The sequence below is a fragment of the Drosophila biarmipes genome, unplaced genomic scaffold (genome assembly GCF_025231255.1).
Source record: "Drosophila biarmipes strain raj3 unplaced genomic scaffold, RU_DBia_V1.1 ptg000017l, whole genome shotgun sequence".
Lineage (NCBI taxonomy): Eukaryota > Metazoa > Arthropoda > Insecta > Diptera > Drosophilidae > Drosophila > Drosophila biarmipes.
Window position 1 is genome coordinate 4,708,642 of NW_026114535.1, and position 24,037 is coordinate 4,732,678.

The 24,037-nt window shown below is 26.6% G+C and overlaps 5 pseudogenes; 1 reads left to right on the forward strand and 4 right to left on the reverse strand.

Annotated features, from left to right (window-relative positions):
- Window positions 1-261: 261 nt before the first annotated feature.
- On the reverse strand, window positions 262-1,779 carry LOC108035832 (cytochrome c oxidase subunit 1-like; annotated as a pseudogene).
- A 505-nt stretch (window positions 1,780-2,284) lies between these two features.
- LOC127012057 (NADH-ubiquinone oxidoreductase chain 2-like) lies at window positions 2,285-3,281 on the reverse strand (annotated as a pseudogene).
- Window positions 3,282-7,685: 4,404 nt separating this feature from the next.
- On the reverse strand, window positions 7,686-8,807 carry LOC127012068 (NADH-ubiquinone oxidoreductase chain 6-like; annotated as a pseudogene).
- Window positions 8,808-10,552: 1,745 nt separating this feature from the next.
- Window positions 10,553-12,285, forward strand: LOC122818921 (NADH-ubiquinone oxidoreductase chain 5-like; annotated as a pseudogene).
- Window positions 12,286-15,647: 3,362 nt separating this feature from the next.
- On the reverse strand, window positions 15,648-17,091 carry LOC122818919 (cytochrome c oxidase subunit 1-like; annotated as a pseudogene).
- Between the last annotated feature and the right edge of the window lie 6,946 nt (window positions 17,092-24,037).

The following is a 24,037-nucleotide window of genomic DNA, read 5'->3' on the forward strand; positions in this document are numbered from 1 at the left end:
TTATTTCAATAAGTTGCCCATGCAAAAGGAATCGATTTACGTAATTATTAAAAAATAATATAAATATTAAATACCCAACTAATACAGTAATTATAACTAAAATTAATAATGCGTGATCGTGAAAAAAAATTAATTGTTCCATTAAAGGAGAAGCTCTATCTTGTAAACCTAAATTAGCTCATGTAGACATTAATTTTCTAATAAAAGTGAAATACTTTATATATGAAGCTTAAATCCATTGCACTAATCTGCCATATTAGAAATTAATTTGTTAAAAGAGGTAATTCAGAATATCTATGTTCAGCAGGGGGTGTATTTTGGTATCATTCGATAGATGAATTTAATTGAATTGGGTAAATTACTTGTCGTTGTGATACTAAACTTTCTCAAATAATATAAAAAAAAGAATAAAATACCTAATAATGAAATTGAAGATCCAATAGTTGATACTACATTTCAAGTTGTGTAAGCATCTGGATAATCTGAATAACGTCGAGGTATACCGGCTAGTCCTAAAAAATGTTGAGGGAAAAATGTTAGATTTACTCCAATAAATATAATGATAAATTGACTTTTTAATCATTTAGCATTTAATGTTAATCCTGTAAATAAAGGGTATCAGTGGATGAACCCTGCTATAATAGCAAATACAGCTCCTATTGATAATACATAATGGAAGTGAGCTACAACATAATAAGTATCATGAAGAATGATATCAACTGATGAATTAGCTAATACTACTCCTGTTAATCCTCCGACTGTAAATAAAAATACAAATCCTAAAGCTCATAAAATAGCTGGAGAGTAAGAAAGTTGAGTTCCGTGTAAAGTTGCTAATCATCTAAAAATTTTAATACCAGTAGGAACGGCAATAATTATAGTTGCAGAAGTAAAATAAGCTCGAGTATCTACATCTATTCCTACTGTAAATATATGATGAGCTCACACAATAAACCCTAATAATCCAATAGCAAGTATAGCATAGATTATTCCTAAAGAACCGAAAGTTTCCTTTTTACCAGATTCTTGACTAATAATATGAGAAATTATTCCAAATCCAGGTAGAATTAAAATATATACTTCACGATGCCTAAAAAATCAAAATAAATGTTGGTATAAAATTGGGTCTCCTCCTCCAGCCGGGTCAAAAAATGAAGTATTTAAATTTCGGTCTGTTAATAACATAGTAATAGCTCCAGCTAATACTGGCAATGATAATAAAAGTAATAAAGCAGTAATAACAACTGATCAAACAAATAAAGGTATTCGGTCTAATGTGATTCCTGTTGATCGTATATTAATTACAGTTGTAATTAAATTTACAGCTCCTAAAATTGAAGAAATTCCGGCCAAATGTAAAGAAAAAATTGCTAAATCAACTGAAGCTCCACCATGAGCAATTCCAGCAGAGAGAGGTGGGTAAACCGTTCTCCCTGTTCCAGCTCCATTTTCTACCATTCTTCTCACTAATAATAAAGAAAGAGCAGGAGGTAGTAATCAAAATCTTATATTATTTATTCGTGGAAATGCTATATCAGGAGCTCCTAATATTAATGGTACTAATCAATTTCCAAACCCTCCAATTATAATAGGTATTACTATAAAAAAAATTATAATAAAAGCATGGGCAGTAACAATTACATTATAAATTTGATCATCCCCAATTAATGCTCCTGGATGTCCTAATTCATCTCGAATTAAAATTCTTAAAGATGTTCCTACTATTCCGGCTCAAGCTCCAAAAATAAAATATAAAGTTCCAATATTCTTATGATTTGTAGAAAATAATCATTGTCGCGATTGGATTAAGTGGCTGAAGTTTAGGCGGTAGATTGTAAATCTATTTATAAGAGTTATTCTTCTTTATCATAAAAATTGGTCTTATAGTCAATAATGACATCAAACTGCAATTTTGAAGGAGTAACATTTTACTAAGGCTTAAAGGGATGCCCTCTATTTACAGCTTTGAAGGCTATTAGTTTTATTAACTTAAAGCCTTAAAATATAAAAAAAAATAAAGAAATTAAGAATAACCCAAAAATTGAAAAAAAAAGTTATAATTAAATATAAATTCGTATTACTACTATTTATATTTATTTCTATGATTTCATCAATTATTTTCAAAATAATTTAATATAAAAGCTGAGTAACAAATTCGAAGATAAAAAAATAATGTAATTAAAGTTGAATTATTATTAATGTTAATAAAAAATATTGATTACATAATGTTAATTGTTGAATTACAAGTCATTTAGGTAAAAATCCTAAAAATGGAGGCAATCCCCCTAATGATAAAAAATTTATAAATAATGAAAATTTTAAAATTTTTCTATTAACAAATCAAGAAAATAATTGATTTAAATGAAATAATTTAAAAATATTAAACATAAATGTTAAAATAAAAGATAAAAATGAATAAAATAAAAAATAAATAAATCAAATAGATTCACTAATTATTAATGATCTTAATATTCATCCTAAATGATTAATAGAAGAAAAAGCTATTAATTTTCGTAAAGAAGTTTGATTTAATCCTCCAAGAGCTCCAATAATTACAGATAAAATTACTCTTATTAATAATAAATTTTTAATATTTAAATAAGAAATTAGTATTAATGGGGCAATTTTTTGTCAAGTTATTAATATCAAAGCATTTATTCATGTTAATCCTTCTATTATATTAGGGAATCAAAAATGAAAAGGAGCGGCTCCACTTTTTAATAGTAAAGCTGATATAATAATTATTAATGTAAAAGATTCATTAATTTCGTTATTTATATTATTTTTCAATATTAATAAAATTGAAGAAAATAACAGTACAGTTGATGCTAAAGCTTGAGTTAAAAAATATTTTAAAGAGGCTTCAGTTGATATTACATTATTATTATCTCTTAATAGGGGGATAAAAGATAACAAATTAATTTCTAAACCTATTCAAGCTCCTAACCAAGAATTAGATGTAACTGTGATTAATGTTCCAATAATTATAATTGTAATAAATAAAATTTTTGATGAGTTATTAAAAATTAAAAAGAAAAGGATTATAACCTTTATAAATGGGGTATGAACCCAGTAGCTTAATTAGCTTATCTTTTTATAAATAATAAATATAAATATATTTTGGTGTATGACGCACAGAAGTTTTTGATACTTTTAGAAATAGTTTAATTCTATTAAATATAAAAAATCTTTGTAACTAACAACATATAAATCAGTCAATGAATGCAGAAAAACTGCATAATTTACCCTATCAAGGTAACCCTTTTTATCTGGCAATTCATTAATAATAAAAAATCCTTCTTCTTTATTTTTTTTTTTTTATTTTTATTTATTTCCTATTAAATTTTTAAAAAATTAAAATTTTAAAATATTTATTATTTTATAGTAAATAATACATTTTAGTTAAAGTTTTAATAAAAATATTAAATTAAATTAAATAATTAAATTTTTCTATATATATATATATATATGTAATATAAATTATCAACAATATATAAATTTATAAATTAATAATAATTAATTAAATTATTATATTATTTATATAAATCCAAGAAATTTTAGATAAATATTTGAATATAGATTTTTTTTGCCATTTATATTACCATTTTTGGATTGTGAAATTTTTTGTTTAAATTGTTAACTATATAATAATATGTTAAATATTTATATATATATAGATTATCTATTAATCTTGAACTTAGTATACAAAAAATTAAAAAAAAAAGGAGGATTTTTATTATTAATGAATTAATTTAATAAATTTTAAATTTTATTTAATTATTAAAATTAAATTTTTTAATATATTTAAAATACTTATTTTATATGTATATATATGTATAATATATATATATAGATATTATATTATAATAATAATAAATTATTGATATTTTTAATTTTATTAAATTATGATTTTTTATTTATATTATTTTTATTACTAAAAAAAAATATTTTTATAGTAATAAAAAATAATTTTAATTTTTTTTTATTAAATTTATTATAATATTAAATATTTAAAAAAAAAATAAAATTATAAAAATGTTAAATAAATATATTTTAATGTTAATTTTTTGAATAAAAATTTATTTAAATTTTAAAATATTTTAATTTAAATTTAAATTTTATAATTTTTATAAATTTTTATAATTTTTTTTAAAAAATAATAAATAAAAATTATTTAGTACAGAAATTATATATATATATATATATATATATGCATATAAATAAATTATAAATATTTAAATTATAAATTAATTAAAATTTAATTTATTATCTTTTATCTATTATTTTACTATTTTTTAATATTTTTATAATAATTAAATAAAAATAAAATTTTAAAATATTTTATAAAAATAATTTAAAAGTTTTATTTTGGCTTAATAATTTGTTATTAATTTGATTTATATGTAAATTTTTGTGTGAATTTATATTTATTTTAAAAATAAATATATAAATTTTATTCGCAGTAATTAATATTATTAATTAAAGAAATTTAGAAATAGCAATATTAAAAAGTATTGACCAAATTGGTGCCAGCAGTCGCGGTTATACCAATAATACAAATAAATTTTTTTAGTACTAATTAAATTGAATTTTAAAAATAAAATTAAATATATTAAGTGAAATTTTATATTTAAATTATTTTATATAATTATAATTGAAGTTAAAAAATTTTAATAAAAAACTAGGATTAGATACCCTATTATTTAAAATGTAAATTAATTGCTAAAGTAGTAATAGTTATGTTCTTGAAACTTAAAAAATTTGACGGTATTTTAGTCTATCCAGAGGAACCTGTTTTGTAATCGATAATCCACGATGGACCTTACTTAAGTTTAAATTATATCAGATCAAGGTGTAGCTTATATTTAAGTAATAATGGGTTACAATAAAATTATTTAAATGGATAAAATTATGAAAAAATTTTTGAAAGTGGATTTGGTAGTAAAATTATATAGATTAATAATTTGATTTTAGCTCTAAAATATGTACACATCGCCCGTCGCTCTTATTATTAAGGTAAGATAAGTCGTAACATAGTAGATGTACTGGAAAGTGTATCTAGAATGACAATTTAAAGCTTATTAAGTAAAGCATTTCATTTACATTGAAAAGATTTTTGTGCAAATCAATATAAATTGATTATATTTTATTTATTAATTTAAATTATTTTAATGAAAATATTAGAAATAACTATAAATTTTAAAGTTTTAGTATTGTTTAAAGAAAAAATAATTTTAATAATAGTTTATTAGTATTGTAAAAGAAAATTGAAATAATTTGAAAAAATTTTATTATAAAAGAAAATTTAATTTATTGTACCTTGTGTATCAGCGTTTATTAAATAAAAAATAAATATTTATTTTTCTCGATTTTAAAAGAGTTAATATAATATATAAGTTAATGTGACAAAATTATTTAAAATATTATATTAGAAATGAAATGTTTTTCGTTTTTAAAGGTATCTAGTTTTTTAAGAAATAAATTTAATTTAGAAATTATAAATTTATTTATTTAATTTTATTAATTAAATAATTTATAATTTTAATATTTTATGGGATAAGCTATAGAATAAATTTTTAAAAATAATAAATAAATTTGATAAATATATGTTTAGAATTAGCAATTATTAAAAAGTGTGTTATAATTTATTTTATAAATTAAATTATTTATTAAATTTTAATTATTTATTAAAATATTAATTTTAATATTTAAAATTAAGTAATAATGATAGAATTAGTATATTATATTGTTTAAATAAATTTTTGTGAAAAGTTTAAATAAAGAATTCGGCAAAAATAATGTTCGCCTGTTTAACAAAAACATGTCTTTTTGAATTATATATAAAGTCTAACCTGCCCACTGAAATTTTTTAAATGGCCGCAGTATTCTGAAGGCTGGAATGAATGGTTGGACGAAATATTAACTGTTTCATTTAAATTTTTTTTAGAATTTTATTTTTTAGTCAAAAAGCTAAAATTTATTTAAAAGACGAGAAGACCCTATAAATCTTTATATTTTGTTTATTTTAATTATAAAGATTAATTTAATTTTAATAAATTAAAATATTTTATTGGGGTGATATTAAAATTTAAAAAACTTTTAATTTTTAAAAACATTAATTTATGAATAATTGATCCATTAATAATGATTAAAAAATTAAGTTACTTTAGGGATAACAGCGTAATTTTTTTGGAGAGTTCATATCGATAAAAAAGATTGCGACCTCGATGTTGGATTAAGATATAATTTTGGGTGTAGCCGTTCAAATTTTAAGTCTGTTCGACTTTTAAATTCTTACATGATCTGAGTTCAAACCGGTGTAAGCCAGGTTGGTTTCTATCTTTAAAAAATTATAATATTTTAGTACGAAAGGACCAAATATTAAAATAATTATATTTTTAAATATGAATATTATTAATATAAAACTATTTTGGCAGATTAGTGTAATAAATTTAGAATTTATTTATGTAAATTATTTTACAAATAGTACTTGTTTTACATAGAATTTGTTTTATCATTAATTGGAAGTTTATTATTAGTAATTTGTGTATTAGTAAGTGTAGCTTTTTTAACTTTATTAGAACGTAAAGTTTTAGGTTATATTCAAATTCGTAAAGGTCCTAATAAAGTTGGTTTAATAGGAATTCCTCAACCTTTTTGTGATGCAATTAAATTATTTACAAAAGAACAAACTTATCCATTATTATCTAATTATTTAAGATATTATATTTCTCCAATTTTTTCTTTATTTTTATCTTTATTTGTTTGGGTATGTATACCTTTTTTGTATTTGTATTCTTTTAATTTAGGGGGTTTATTTTTTTTATGTTGTACAAGATTAGGTGTATATACTGTTATAGTAGCTGGTTGATCTTCAAATTCTAATTATGCGTTATTAGGAGGATTACGAGCTGTAGCTCAGACTATTTCATATGAAGTTAGATTGGCTTTAATTTTATTATCATCTATTTTTTTAATTGGTAGATAAAATATAATTTATTTTTTTAATTATCAAATTTACATATGGTTTTTAATTATTTTATTTCCTATAGCTTTAGTTTGATTAACTATTTCTTTAGCTGAAACTAATCGGACACCATTTGATTTTGCTGAAGGAGAATCAGAATTAGTTTCTGGATTTAATGTAGAATATAGAAGAGGAGGATTTGCTTTAATTTTTATAGCTGAATATGCAAGAATTTTATTTATGAGAATATTATTTTGTGTAATTTTTTTAGGGTGTGATGTTTTTAATTTATTATTTTATGTTAAATTAACTTTTATTTCTTTTGTTTTTATTTGAGCTCGAGGAACTTTACCTCGATTTCGTTATGATAAATTAATATATTTAGCATGAAAATGTTTTTTATCATTTTCTTTAAATTACTTATTATTTTTTATTGGTTTTAAAATTTTATTATTTTCTTTATTATAGTGAATTTATTTTAGTAAAGTTAATAGAAAATTAAATTCTATCTTATGTTTTCAAAACATATGCTTGTTCAAGCTCATTAACTATTAATTTAATACATTATCTCATCATTTTGTAACTAATGGGTTAATTAAATAGTATAAAAAATAAATAACAGTTAAAATTTGTCCAATTAATACATAAGGTTCTTCAACTGGTCGTGCTCCAATTCATGTTAATAAAATTACTGTAACTAATATAGATCAAAATAAAATTTGATTAATTGGATAAAATTGAATTCCTCGGAATTTTCTTAAATTATAAAAAGGTAAAATTATTAAAATTGCAATTGATAAAACTAATGCAATAACTCCTACTAATTTATTAGGAATTGAACGTAAAATTGCGTAAGCAAATAAAATAAAAATAAAAATAAAAAATAAAATAATCACTCCTACTAATCAAGTTGGGGTAAATAAATATGATCCGTAATAAATTCCTCGACCTACATGTAAATAAATACAAATAAAAAAAATGACACACCGTTAGCGTGTAAAGTTCGTAGTAATCAACCATAATTAACATCTCGGCAAATATGATTAACTCTATAAAATGCTAAATTAACATCTGCAGTATAATGTATTGCTAAAAACAATCCTGTTAAAATTTGAATAATTAAACATAAACCAAGTAAAGATCCAAAATTTCATCAACTTGAAATATTAATTGGAGCTGGTAAATCTACTAATGCATTATTAGCAATTTTAAATAAAGGGTGGGAAGTTCGTAAAGGTTTATTCATTAATTAAGATATTATTCGAATAGGTCCTTTAAATAATTTAGTAATTTTTACTACTACAATTAAAGTAATTAAAAGATAATTCATTAATAAAATAGTGATAAAATTAGTAGGAAAATTATATAATTTATTTAAAGATAAAGAATTTTCTGTTAAATATGAATTTATATTTATAATTGATTCTATTTCGTTATTTATTTAAAATAATGAGATAGAAGTTTTATCAACAATAAAAGATAAAATTAGTATAATAAATAAAATAAAAGCAGAAAATAAAGTAAGTTTAATTGATAAATTAAATATTTCATTTGAAGCTAATGAAGTAACATAAATAAATAAAACAAGTATTCCCCCTAAAAAAATTAAAAATAAAATATATGAGTATCAAAAACTTTTAGTTATTAATCCTGAAATTAAACAAACAAAAATTGTTTGAATTAATAAAGGTAATCCTAAAGCTAATGGATGGATTATATTTAAAAAAATAATAGAAGTAGTAATAATTAAAGAGTATAAAATTAATTGAATAATTTCAAGAGGTAGTTTATTTAAAATATTAATTTTGGGGATTAATGAAAAAGAAATTTCTTTTCTCTTGAAGTTTTAAAAGAAAAAATCTTATTTTTGATTTACAAGACCAATGTTTTTGTTAAACTATTAAAACTAATGATTATAATTTTATATTGAAGTTTACCTATAATTTTATTTATTTTAGGTTTATTTTGTTTTGTTTCTAATCGAAAACATTTACTTTCTATACTTTTAAGTTTAGAATTTATTGTTTTAATATTATTTTTTATATTATTTATTTATTTAAATATGTTAAATTATGAAAATTATTTTAGAATAATATTTTTAACTTTTAGAGTATGTGAAGGAGCTTTAGGTTTATCTATTTTAGTTTCTATAATTCGTACACATGGTAATGATTATTTTCAATCTTTTAGAATTATATAATGTTAAAAATTATTTTTTTTTTTATTATTTTTAACTCCTGTTTGTTTTATTAATAATATATATTGAATGGTTCAAATTATATTATTTTTTATTAGATTTATTTTTTTATTAATAAATAATTTTATAAATTATTGATCAGAAATTTCTTATTTTTTAGGTTGTGATATACTTTCTTATGGATTAATACTATTAAGATTATGAATTTGTTCTTTAATATTATTAGCTAGAGAAAGAGTTAATAAATATAATAATTATAAAAATTTATTTTTATTAAATATTGTAATTTTATTATTGTTGTTAGTTTTAACATTTAGAAGAATAAGTTTATTTATATTTTATTTATTTTTTGAAAGAAGATTAATTCCTACATTATTTTTAATTTTAGGGTGAGGGTATCAACCTGAGCGTTTACAAGCGGGTGTTTATTTATTGTTTTATACATTATTAGTTTCATTACCTATATTAATTGGTATTTTTTATGTAATAAATAAAACAGGTTCAATAAATTTTTATTTAATAAATAATTTTATATTTAATTATGATTTACTATATTTTTGTTTATTATGTGCTTTTTTAGTGAAAATACCAATATTTTTAGTTCATTTATGATTACCCAAAGCTCATGTTGAAGCACCAGTTTCTGGTTCTATAATTTTGGCTGGGATTATATTAAAATTAGGAGGTTATGGAATATTACGAGTTATTTCTTTTTTACAATTAATAAATTTAAAATATAGTTTTATTTGAATTAGAATTAGATTAGTAGGACGAGTATTAGTGAGATTAGTATGTTTGCGTCAAACGGATTTAAAGGCATTAATTGCTTATTCTTCTGTTGCTCATATAGGAATTGTTTTAGCAGGTTTATTAACAATAACTTATTGAGGGTTATATGGTTCATACACTTTAATAATTGCTCATGGTCTATGTTCTTCTGGATTATTTTGTTTAGCTAATGTTTCTTATGAACGTTTAGGAAGTCGTAGTATATTAATTAATAAGGGTTTATTAAATGTTATACCTGCTATAACTTTATGATGATTTTTATTAAGATCAGCTAATATAGCTGCTCCGCCTACATTAAATTTATTAGGAGAAATTTCTTTGTTAAATAGAATTGTTTCTTGATCATGAATTTCAATAATTATACTATCATTTTTATCATTTTTTAGAGCTGCTTATACTTTATATTTATATTCTTTTAGTCAACATGGAAAATTATTTTCTGGAGTTTACTCTTTTAGAGGAGGTAAAATTCGAGAATATTTGTTAATATTATTACATTGATTACCTTTAAATTTATTAATTTTAAAAAGAGAATCATGTAAATTATGATTATATTTAAATAGTTTAATAAAAATACTAATTTGTGATGTTAGTGATATGAAATAATTCATTTTAGATCGTGAAATATTTATCAATTTGTAGAATTAGATTTGTTAATTTAATTTCTATTAGTTTATCATGTTTTTTATTAAGATTATATTTTTTACTGAATAATATAGTTTATTTTATTGAATGAGAAGTTGTTTCTTTAAATTCTATAAGAATTGTAATAACTTTTTTATTTGATTGAATAAGTTTATTATTTATATCTTTTGTTTTAATAATTGCTTCATTAGTAATTTTTTACAGAAAGGAGTATATAAGAAGAGATGAAAATATTAATCGATTTATTATATTAGTATTAATATTTGTTTTATCAATAACATTATTAATTATTAGTCCTAATTTAATTAGAATTTTATTAGGGTGAGACGGTTTAGGATTAGTTTCTTATTGTTTAGTTATTTATTTTCAAAATATTAAATCTTATAATGCCGGTATATTAACTGCTTTATCTAATCGAATTGGGGATGTAGCTCTTCTTTTAGCTATTGCTTGAATATTAAATTATGGAAGATGAAATTATATTTTCTATTTAGAAGTTATACAAAATGAATTTGAAATATTGATAATTGGAAGTTTAGTAATGTTAGCTGCTATAACTAAAAGAGCACAAATTCCTTTTTCTTCTTGGTTACCAGCTGCTATAGCAGCTCCTACTCCTACAACTTTAGTAACAGCTGGAGTTTATTTATTAATTCGGTTTAATATTATTTTAAGAACTTCTTGATTAGGTCAGTTGTTACTTTTATTATCAGGTTTAACTATATTTATAGCTGGATTGGGGGCTAATTTTGAATTTGATTTAAAGAAAATTATTGCTTTATCTACTTTAAGACAATTAGGTTTAATAATAAGAATTTTATCTATAGGATTTTATAAATTAGCTATATTTCATTTATTAACTCATGCTTTATTTAAGGCTTTATTATTTATATGTGCTGGAGCTATTATTCATAATATAAATAATTCTCAAGATATTCGTTTAATAGGAGGATTAAGAATTCACATACCCTTAACGTCTGCTTGTTTTAATGTTTCTAATTTAGCTTTATGTGGGATACCTTTTTTAGTTGGATTTTATTCTAAGGATATAATTTTAGAAATTGTTAGAATAAGAATATTAATATATTTTCATTTTTTTTGTATTTTTTTTCCACAGGTTTAACTGTTAGTTATTCTTTTCGATTAGTTTATTATTCTATAACTGGTGATTTAAACTGTGGAAGTTTAAATATGTTAAATGATGAAAGTTGAGTTATACTTCGAGGGATATTAGGTTTATTAATTATAAGAATTATTGGAGGAAGAATATTAAATTGGTTAATTTTTCCTATTCCTTATATAATTTGTTTACCTTTTTATTTAAAATTATTAACATTATTCGTATGTATTTTTGGAGGTTTATTAGGTTATTTAATTTCAATAAGAAATTTATATACTTTAAATAAATCTTTATTAAATTATAATTTAGTTGTTTTTTTGGGGTCAATATGATTTATACCATATATTAGACTTATGGAATAAATTCTTATCCATTAAATTACGGTCAGTTAGTGGTAAAAAGTTTTGATCAAGGTTGGTCAGAATATTTTGGAGGTCAACATTTATATCAAAAATTAACTGATTATTCAAAAACTTTATTTTTAATACATAATAATAGTTTAAAAATTTATTTAATATTATTTGTATTTTGAATTTTAATTTTATTTAATTTTTTATTATTTTTATATTCAAATAGCTTATAAATAGAGTATGACATTGAAGATGTTATGGAGATTAATTAATCTTTGAATATAGTGAATTTATTTTAGTAATTTATAAAAATAATATATTTTATTATTACAATGAAAATGTAAAGTTTTTATTTAAACTATATAAATAGAAGTATAAATGGAATTTAACCATTAAAAGAAAAAAGTTAGCAGCTTTTACTTGATCACCATACTTCCTTAATTGGAGATAATTCTCAGTTATATCATTAACAGTGATACGCCTCTTTTTGGCTTCAATTAAAGAATAAGGGTAAATTTACCTAAGGTTAGGTCGAAACTAACTGCGATTAATCGCTTCATATTCTATTTAAGGTAGATTGAATATTCAATACTTTTTGAATGCAAATCAAATGTTATAATTAACTACAACCCTATTTTAATTAGATCAATTTAATATACCTTGATTTCATTCATGATAAAGACCAATTAATAAAATTAAAATAAAAATAATTGAAGTAATTGTTCAAATTATAATATTTGAATATTTTAAAATAATAATTATTGGTAGAATTAAGGCAATTTCTACATCGAAAATTAAAAAAATAATAGTAGTTAAAAAAAATCGTAGTGAAAATGGAAGTCGAGAAGATGATTTTGGATCAAATCCACATTCAAATGGAGATCTTTTTTCTCGGTCAATAAATGCTTTTTTTGATAAAATTGAAGCTAAAAATATAACGATAGTTGTAATTAATAAAATTAAAGAAGCAATAATAATAATAGAGAAAATTATCTATACTATTTATTAATAGACCTTATGATTGGAAGTCAAATATACTTTTATATTATATAGATCATTTTAATGACAGTAGTTTAACCTCCTCATCAATAAATTGTAATATATAAAAATAATCATACTACATCTACAAAATGTCAATATCATGCAGCTGCTTCAAATCCAAAATGATGATTTTTTGAAAAATGATTATTTAAATGTCGTAATAAACATACTAATAAAAAAGTTGTTCCAATTAAAACATGGACTCCATGAAATCCAGTAGCCATGTAAAATGTTGATCCATAAACTGAATCGGCGATAGTAAATGGGGCTTCAATATATTCATAAGCTTGTAAAATTGTAAAATTGTAAAATAAATTCCTAATAAAACAGTAAAAAATAAACCTTGAGTTGTTTGTGAATGATTTCTTTCTATTAAACTATGATGAGCTCAAGTTACAGTTACTCCTGAAGCCAATAAAATAGCTGTATTTAAAAGAGGAATTTGAAAAGGATTGAATGAAATAATACCTAAAGGAGGTCATGAAGCTCCTAATTCAATTGCTGGAGATAATCTTCTATGAAAGAATGCCCAAAAAAAACTTACAAAAAATAAAACTTCTGATAAAATAAATAAAATTATTCCTCATCGTAATCCAATAGTTACAGCATAAGTATGTAATCCTTGATATGTTCCTTCTCGAGATACATCTCGTCATCATTGATAAACTGTTAAAATAGTAATAATATTACCTAATAAAAATAATGAAATATCATATTGATGAAATCATTTTACTATACCTGATACAGTTGTTATAGCTCCAATTGCTCCTGTTAAAGGTCAAGGACTATAATCAACTAAATGAAAAGGGTGGTTTGAATGTGTAGACATTATAATTAATTTACTTCTCTAGAGTATAAAGTACTTAAAACGGCAAATACATAAGATTGAATTATAGCTACAGCTGATTCTAAAACTAATAGGGCAATTTGAGCTACTAATAAAAATGTTGTCCTGTATTTCCTAATAAAGTTAATAATAAATGTCCAGCAATTATATTAGCTGTTAATCGAACAGCTAATGTTCCCGGTCGAATAATATTTCTAATAGTTTCAATACATACTATAAATGGTATAAGAACTGCAGGTGTTCCTTGAGGTACTAAATGAGCAAATATATGTTGAGTATGATTAATTCATCCATATAATATAAAACATAATCATAAAGGTAATGCTAAAGATAAAGTTAAAGTTAAATGACTTGTTCTTGTAAAAATATAAGGAAATAATCCTATAAAATTATTAAATAAAATTAATGAAAATAATGAAATAAAAATAAATGTTGATCCATTATGCCCTGAAGGTCCTAATAAAGTTTTAAATTCTTTATGAAGTGTTAATAAAATAGAATTTCAAAAAATATTATATCGAGAAGGCATAAGTCAGTAAATTGAAGGAATTATTAAAAGTCCTAAAAATGTTCTTAATCAATTTAAAGATAAATTAAAAATAGCTGAAGGGTCAAATACAGAAAATAAATTTGTTATCATTTTCAATTCATTGAATTTAAATTAATATTTTTTAATTCGTTAGATTTAGGGGAAGTTGGTAAATAAGAATAATAGTTAATAGAACAAAATAAAATAAATGTAATAGAGAAAATAATAAATAATAATAATCATCTAATTGGGGCTATTTGTGGGATTAAAAAATATTAATACTTTAATAATTTTAGTTTGACATACTAATGTTATATATTTAACTAATTTTTTATTCATTAGAAGTAAGTGCTAATTTACTATTGGGTGGTTTAAGAGACCAGTACTTGCTTTCAGTCATCTAATGAAGAATTATTATTAGAAATTCATTTAATAAAATAATTTACAGGAACACTTTCAATTACAATTGGCATAAAACTATGATTAGCTCCACAAATTTCTGAACATTGTCCATAAAATAAACCTGGTCGGTTAATAAAAAAATTTGTTTGATTTAATCGACCTGGGGTTCCATCAACCTTAACTCCTAAAGCTGGGATTGTTCAAGAATGAATTACATCTGCAGCTGTTACTAAAATTCGAATTTGTGAGTTTATAGGTAAAACTACTCGATTATCAACATCTAATAATCAAAATCCATCAGTTGTTAATTCATTTGTAGGAATTATATAAGAATCAAATTCAATATTATTAAAATCAGAATATTCATAACTTCAGTATCATTGATGACCAATACTTTTTAAAGTAACTGAAGGTTCATTAATTTCATCTAATAAATATAATAATCGTAAAGAAGTAAGAGCAATAAATAATAAAATAATTGCTGGTAGAATAGTTCAAATTATTTCAATAAGTTGCCCATGCAAAAGGAATCGATTTACGTAATTATTAAAAAATAATATAAATATTAAATACCCAACTAATACAGTAATTATAACTAAAATTAATAATGCGTGATCGTGAAAAAAAATTAATTGTTCCATTAAAGGAGAAGCTCTATCTTGTAAACCTAAATTAGCTCATGTAGACATTAATTTTCTAATAAAAGTGAAATACTTTATATATGAAGCTTAAATCCATTGCACTAATCTGCCATATTAGAAATTAATTTGTTAAAAGAGGTAATTCAGAATATCTATGTTCAGCAGGGGGTAGTTTTGGTATCATTCGATAGATGAATTTAATTGAATTGGGTAAATTACTTGTCGTTGTGATACTAAACTTTCTCAAATAATATAAAAAAAAGAATAAAATACCTAATAATGAAATTGAAGATCCAATAGTTGATACTACATTTCAAGTTGTGTAAGCATCTGGATAATCTGAATAACGTCGAGGTATACCGGCTAGTCCTAAAAAATGTTGAGGGAAAAATGTTAGATTTACTCCAATAAATATAATGATAAATTGACTTTTTAATCATTTAGCATTTAATGTTAATCCTGTAAATAAAGGGTATCAGTGGATGAACCCTGCTATAATAGCAAATACAGCTCCTATTGATAATACATAATGGAAGTGAGCTACAACATAATAAGTATCATGAAGAATGATATCAACTGATGAATTAGCTAATACTACTCCTGTTAATCCTCCGACTGTAAATAAAAATACAAATCCTAAAGCTCATAAAATAGCTGGAGAGTAAGAAAGTTGAGTTCCGTGTAAAGTTGCTAATCATCTAAAAATTTTAATACCAGTAGGAACGGCAATAATTATAGTTGCAGAAGTAAAATAAGCTCGAGTATCTACATCTATTCCTACTGTAAATATATGATGAGCTCACACAATAAACCCTAATAATCCAATAGCAAGTATAGCATAGATTATTCCTAAAGAACCGAAAGTTTCCTTTTTACCAGATTCTTGACTAATAATATGAGAAATTATTCCAAATCCAGGTAGAATTAAAATATATACTTCACGATGCCTAAAAAATCAAAATAAATGTTGGTATAAAATTGGGTCTCCTCCTCCAGCCGGGTCAAAAAATGAAGTATTTAAATTTCGGTCTGTTAATAACATAGTAATAGCTCCAGCTAATACTGGCAATGATAATAAAAGTAATAAAGCAGTAATAACAACTGATCAAACAAATAAAGGTATTCGGTCTAATGTGATTCCTGTTGATCGTATATTAATTACAGTTGTAATTAAATTTACAGCTCCTAAAATTGAAGAAATTCCGGCCAAATGTAAAGAAAAAATTGCTAAATCAACTGAAGCTCCACCATGAGCAATTCCAGCAGAGAGAGGTGGGTAAACCGTTCTCCCTGTTCCAGCTCCATTTTCTACCATTCTTCTCACTAATAATAAAGAAAGAGCAGGAGGTAGTAATCAAAATCTTATATTATTTATTCGTGGAAATGCTATATCAGGAGCTCCTAATATTAATGGTACTAATCAATTTCCAAACCCTCCAATTATAATAGGTATTACTATAAAAAAAATTATAATAAAAGCATGGGCAGTAACAATTACATTATAAATTTGATCATCCCCAATTAATGCTCCTGGATGTCCTAATTCAGCTCGAATTAATGGCAGACCACCTAAACGGCTTTGGGATAATAGGGAAGCAACGAGTTTTCCCATTCCTTTGAATTTTCCTATATAGTGTTCCTGCTCTTAGTTCATACGTTTTGGCCAAATCCTCAGAAAGATCATGGCTACGCAATTTAGAAACAATAGAGGACGTTTCCTCGTCGCGTTGCTGCTCAGCTAACAAGCAATTGTCAGTGATCTCTGTCATTTTCCATTGTACCTTTTGACTTGACGCGATCGTTTAATATAGGATTTTGGAACAGAAAATCTACGTGAGCCATTCTTTCACCTGGCCTATACTGAATATCAAACTCAAAAGATTGCATGTATGACCACCACCTATGAACTCTCGGGGTTAGTTCTGCTTTTCTGCGAGAGGCTTTGAACGAATTGCAGTCAGTAAACACGACAAAATGTCAACCCTGTAGGTAATGGCGAAAATGCTTAATAGCATTGTAAACTGCAAGTGTTTCCAGTTCGTATGAATGATAACGCGATTCCGCTGGCGAGGTCCGTTTACTAAAGTATTCGATAACTCTAGGCTTGTGTTCGATTTTATGCAACAAAATTGCGCCATAGCCATCAGCACTCGCATCTGTATGAAGTTCAATAGGGAATAGGGGATCGAAAATAGTCAGAACGGGTTCACTAGTCAGGATACGAATCACTTCCTGTCGACACAAGTTTTTAGGAAGGAACATTTCTTTATGTTGAAAGAAAATCCTGCTTCGGCTAGTGTTTGCAGGGTGATATGTAATCTCTCAAAAGCTTCTTCATTTGCACGTGCGACTATCATTACATCGTCCATATAAACAATGGCATATCTATAAGCCAGATCACCTAAGGCACGATTAATAGCCCTTTGGAATACCGAAAGCGTATTTTTAAGCCCGAAAGGCATAGCCAAGTTTTCGTACTGTCCTTCTGGAGTTACAAAAGCCGTCCGTTCGATAGAGTTTGCATGTATTGGGATCTGATGAAAACCACTGGCCATATCAATGCACGTGAAAAACCTAGCCCCACTCAACCTAGCTATCTGGTCCGATATAAGTGGCAACGGAAACTTGTCGGAAACAGTATTGGCATTAAGCTCCCGATAGTCAACACAGAGACGATCTAAACCATTTTTCTTTCGGACAAGTAACATCGGACTCGCAAAAGGAGAGGAACTTGGTCTTATAATGTTCGCATCCAACAGCTCTTGAATAGAATGTCTAACCTTTTCTTTTTCCTCTACACTCAAACGATAAGGGCGCCTCTGAACCGTCTTATATTGATCAATCAAGCGAATTTCTAGCTGTCCCGTAATCACGCGGCTCTGTACAATACCGTTTATGAACGAATTTAAGAATTTTTGTAATATTGATAGCAGTCTATCTTTATCTGGTCCATGCCAATCGGTGTCAACATCGGCCAGGTCAGGAGTACATTCGAAGACTGCGACAGGTAATATAGACTTTTCACTAAATAAAGTAAGCGCGCTTGATGTAATTGTCACGCCGATGCCTTGGCTCAAAATTTCACGACCAATCAAAGCTTCGTATTTAATATGATTATCTAAAACTACGTGAAATAAGATTTCAAGTGAACGCTCACAAGTCAAAACATTTGCCATAATCTGTAAAGTGCTACAAACGGAGTTACCACCTATACCCCTTAATGTCACTACGTTGTTTATTCTAGTGCCTGATAATCTCAGCGATGCAGTCTCTTTGATGAGTGAGCATTCGGCTCCGGAGTCGAAGTAAAATTGGAACGACTCACCAGACTGCAGTAAAGTTCCTAAGGGCTCAAGTATGGTGCATATGTTCACATCTTTGATAGTGTTGCTTTTGACTGGCGGACGATCCGGGCAGACAGTAGATACATGTCCAGCTTTTCCACATTTGTAAGAGATGACGGATGATCGATCTCTTCTGAGCGACTTCCAGCGGGAAGTGACCATTCTGCTCCCATACAACGACAAGCACTCGTCTTCATTTGGGCGTCCATTTAGCAAATTCATAACGGTGGCGGCCAAAGTCTCCGTTCCAGAAAAATGTTGCAAAAATAATTCTCGGAACTGCGTCCATGTAATGCCGGGAAAGCATGTCTGCGAGAGCCAGTGTGATGCAGTGCCTTCCAGTGATTTGCTGAGCGCCATTACAAGAGCGCTACCCACGAGCTGATTTTCAGACAAACGTAGTCGACTGTTGAACACCAGGACAGCGCGTCTGATCCTGCTCGATCGGGGTTGAGCTTTGGCAGTGCAATGGTTCTGATATCTTTGGGCTCATTTTGAGAGCACTTCACTTGTATTATCAGCTCGGCTAAATTACGATTTTGCAATTCCAGGATTGCTAGGAGATTTGCGTCATTGGATGGAGGCGGAGGTAATCCCACTTCTGATGACGAAGATCCAGTATCAAAGTCCTCGACTGGACTTTCGGCGAAGAGTGTACCAACGATAATCGTTACAATTTGAATTTCCAAAACAATATGCGACATATATATAATTATATTTTTTCTAAAGGAAATTGGAATTGAAAAAGATCCAAGCTTGAATAATAGTTTTTTAATATAACCACCATGTGATTTTACAGTGCCAAATACAAAATTAAAAAAGACTGCAATTTGGTTAACCAATAAGCATCAAAAAATGTTTTGAAACAATGGAGAAAAAAGTTTTCCACAAGTACGAAAGTATCTAAGGACAATTAAACACGGAAAACTGATTATTTGTATGGGTGATTAAAAGAAACGATTTCTATATAAGTTTTTGGGAGTTGTTAGCTTGTCAATATCGAGGAAATGGGCTGTCCGTCCCTAAAAAGGTTTAAAGAAAAGCGGTTTCCATACATCAAACACATCTTAAGGACGGGGTTTGTGATCTAAACAATGGATACAATGTTTTAAAATGTTTTAAAAGTAGCACCAAAACACGAAAATAATTTTATTTACATAATTTTAAGTTGAGGCTTGATGTGTAAAGAGCTATAAGAAAACAAGAATAATAAAACGAAATTTTATGTGCAAATTGACCAATTCATTGAGCAAGTTAAAGGACAGATAATTGGTCAGCACTTTCAATACCTTCTAAAAACAAAAACTATGTTCATGAATCAAGGTGGACATGATCTGAAAACTACAAGCTATTGTTAACACTTTACATTTTGTAATCCTCATTTAACATCAGAAACGTGCGCATGCGTCTTTTATGCAAATTGCCGGAATGGAGCCAGAAAATGAATTTCAATATATTAAAAATCATGTTAGCAATACCAGAATAATTAAATAAATGTATTTTTATGCTCCAAAAAAAAACATCTGACTTTTTATTTCGAGTTTAAATTACAGGTATAAATTTGCGTTGTACCCTTTTTATTCTCAATGAGCGTGCCCCTTGGACTTGAAGACTCGAAAACATTATTCCCAAAACATTATCGGTCATGTTTCTCTGAGATAACATCCTTTGGATACTTTGGCACCAACACCTGGGATAATAACGCAAAAGGGTGCGTAAGAACGACCTTCGGACACATTGGGTGTGCGACTTTTTTCACGTGCACATTTCATATTAATGCTCATTATGAAAATACATAGTCAATATTGTCACATGGTGATATGGGGGCGAAGGGGACAATCAAATATACTGTTGATGGACATGATAGTGACATTTTTAGCACCTCGTCTCTTTTAATTTATGGATAATGCTTATTGTCCCAGAACCCGCATATGAAAATAAGAGGGGGCGGGGAGAAGGGGGCCATTAATAGGCAAATTGTCCCAGAATCCGCGTTGTCTAGCTACTTAGGCGGGTAGCCATATCTACAGAATCATAATCTATGAAGATTATGCATAAATATGGTACCAAATCCAATTCTTTGATTTCCTATAGTAAATTAATAATTAGCAATCTACTCGACTAAGAAGGCAACCTGACGTGTTGAATCCAGCTCAAACGTCGGATGTTTCTGTACGAACTCCATACGTTCAATGTACACCTGATATTGTGGACCAAAACCAAATCAAAGAACCGTATTCTAAATTAAGTCGGAAAAGCGAGGTAAGTAGTAATTTGGTAGTGTATCGATCATACATTTCTTTAGACCAGCTCAAGAACACCCCTTAATTTATTTACTTACAGGTTATGTGGGAGTTAACACTGATTTTTAGTAATGGTCTATCTTTGCTGAACCATGTTGACAATTTTGCAAGTGAGTTTTAATAATTCATCAGTCTTCTGCTACAAAAACTGGGTAAATTCTAATACAGTACCGGCGCATGTAGCGGCTAAGGGAAATCTCAGCCTCAAGGTATGATAGGTTTAACGTGATGAGCCACGCCTTGCCAAACAGCTGATGTAGTGGAAAGCTGACACCTCAGCTGCTTTGCTTTTCTGGAAAAAACTGACGCGACGCTACTCATATTAGCACGTTCTTCTTTGGAAAACCTTCCAGTGATTATGTCGCTAAGTCGTCCGTGGAATCGTGAGTCAAAGAGTAAGTCCCAAATCTTTTTCAATCTAGATCACTCTGCCACTCTTCGCATCCAAGGATTCGCCTCGCAGAGCACTACCAGACAGAAGGGTCAAAATCGGCTGCCCAGGAGTAGTCCGCCACGAGCAGCGTCAGACGCCAGTGATTCAAAAAAAACTTCCCAGAAGGGCTCCTGCGGCCCATTAGAAGTGTCAGGAAGTTAGCTTAGGCAAGCCGAAGATTACGTGCCCTTGCAGGTATAAGAAATCATCAACTTTGGTAACACCATGTGAAATTTTTAAGGATTGTTGCTGTCTTCAGGGATATTTAAAAAAGAATTATTGCATTATTTTATTATTTTTTGACATCTATAAGTTAAAGTAGATCGATCTTTTTTTTGAAATTGAATTCAAAATTCTGAAAATTATAATAAAATATATAAATTATTATAATTTTCAGAATTTTGAATTCAATTTCAAAAAAAAAATCGGTATTATATATTATAAGATATATATTATAAGACAACACGAGTATGTCAATATTATAGCCAATGCTACAATTTGTTTTATATTATTTTCCAATTTTCTAATCCTTCCTTTGACAGCTATATGATATAGTAGACCGATTTTAATAAAATTTAATTCTTACTTCAGAACAAATTAAAAAAATGTTATTTCCAAGCTTAAAAAATTATATTTCAAAAAAAAAACCAAAGCTTTAAATTGTCTTATATTATTTTTTTTCGATCGTTCCTAAGACAGCCATATGATACAGTCGTCCGGTTTTAATAAAATTAAATTTGAAATTCAAAACTAATTAAAAAATGTTATTTTCAAGCGTAAAATTGTATATGTATAAAACACCCAAGATATAGTTTTTCATATTATTTTACAACTCATTTTCCGATTGTTCCTATAGCAGCAATATCATGTAGTCGTCTGATTTTGATAAAGTTTAATCCGAAATTCAACACCAATTAAAAAATGTTGTTTTCAAGCGTAGGATGTTAATGTTAACTATGTTTAAAAACACAAAGGATTTAATTTTTTAAAACTTTTTTCCGATAGTTCCTATGGGAGTTATAAGATATAGTTGTCCGATCCGGCTGGTTTCGACTTATATACTACCTACAATAGAAAGAAGACTTTTGGAAGTGTTTCAGACCGACAGCTTTAAAACTAAGAGTTTATTTTGTTAGATCGATTCGGCTTGTGACGGTGATCAAGAATGTATATGGGTCGGAAACAACTCCTTTACTGCGTTGCAAACTTCTGACTGAAATTAATATGCCCTCTGCAAGGGTATAAAAAACATAGATAAAAATAAATAATGTAGGAATTAAGAAAGTTTAAAGAAGTGCTAGGGAAAAGAATCAAAATATGTTTTAAGTTGTGTACGGCTGTGTACATTTTGAAATTAAATATGTTATATTAATAATCTACACTGAATAGTTAGGGGGTCTTACATATTTTTGTATACACTTCCCTAGATATTTTTCTCGAACTCGGTTTACCCTTTACCTCTTTGAAATCTCGCCTTTTCTTCGTCGAAATTACGCTTGATTCTCTACATATAAATAATTGTGTGCAGTTAGTGGCTTGATCCGTCAATGCAAGACCTCCACCCAAACGCCGACGAAAGAGAGATAGGACATGTAGCGTGCATCCGCAATGACAGATCAGAAGGCTCACCACAACACATTTCCTCGTTACCCGCTACTGATAAAATTAATTATTGTTAATAAGAGTAAGTGGCGCCCAAATTGAGAGATCTGTCCGGAAAAAATTGTTTTTCTCTTTCTCTCTTTGACACTTAATTGAGTAGAATAAAAGAGACCTAGCCACATTTAACTGCCAACTTTAAAATCCTCCTTGTTACACTTTGTCCGAAGCCAGGAATTTCCGTTCTAGGAAATTAAGGAAGACATAAATCTCTGGTTTGGCCCATACTGAGTCCTTCCTTCCTCAATTAAAGTCCTCTGTTTGGGGCCATTAATAAGGCCTTTGCGGATAAAAATAATTCTTCTTACTTATCTCTACATGGTCATTTATTATTAATTGCCTCTAAAGGTTGTTGCAACTCGAACGCATTTTCGATGCACCAACTTAAAATTATATGATTCTTAATCCGCTCAAGCTTTTCCAGCATTTCTTTTGTGTCGCCTTCCGCTGAGAAAGTTTTACCAATTCGCTTTTAATTTCACCCATTGTGACCAGTAACTTTACTTTTGTATATTATTTCTAACAAGAAAATGCCAATGCAATGCTTCTGGTAGCAGTAGAGTGTCTGCACTGTCCCACCATACTAAAAATATCTGCTGGGCTATGAGCGATTAAAACAAAGAAGTCGATTATACCGACACAACCAAAGAGCCAGCGAAGAGCAAGGGAAGACAGCTTAAGTACAGCTTTATGCCGTTCATGACTTAAGTCCAGTTAATTTTCATATGTGTGTATGCAGATGACAGAAATAAAGTTGGCATGTATTAACA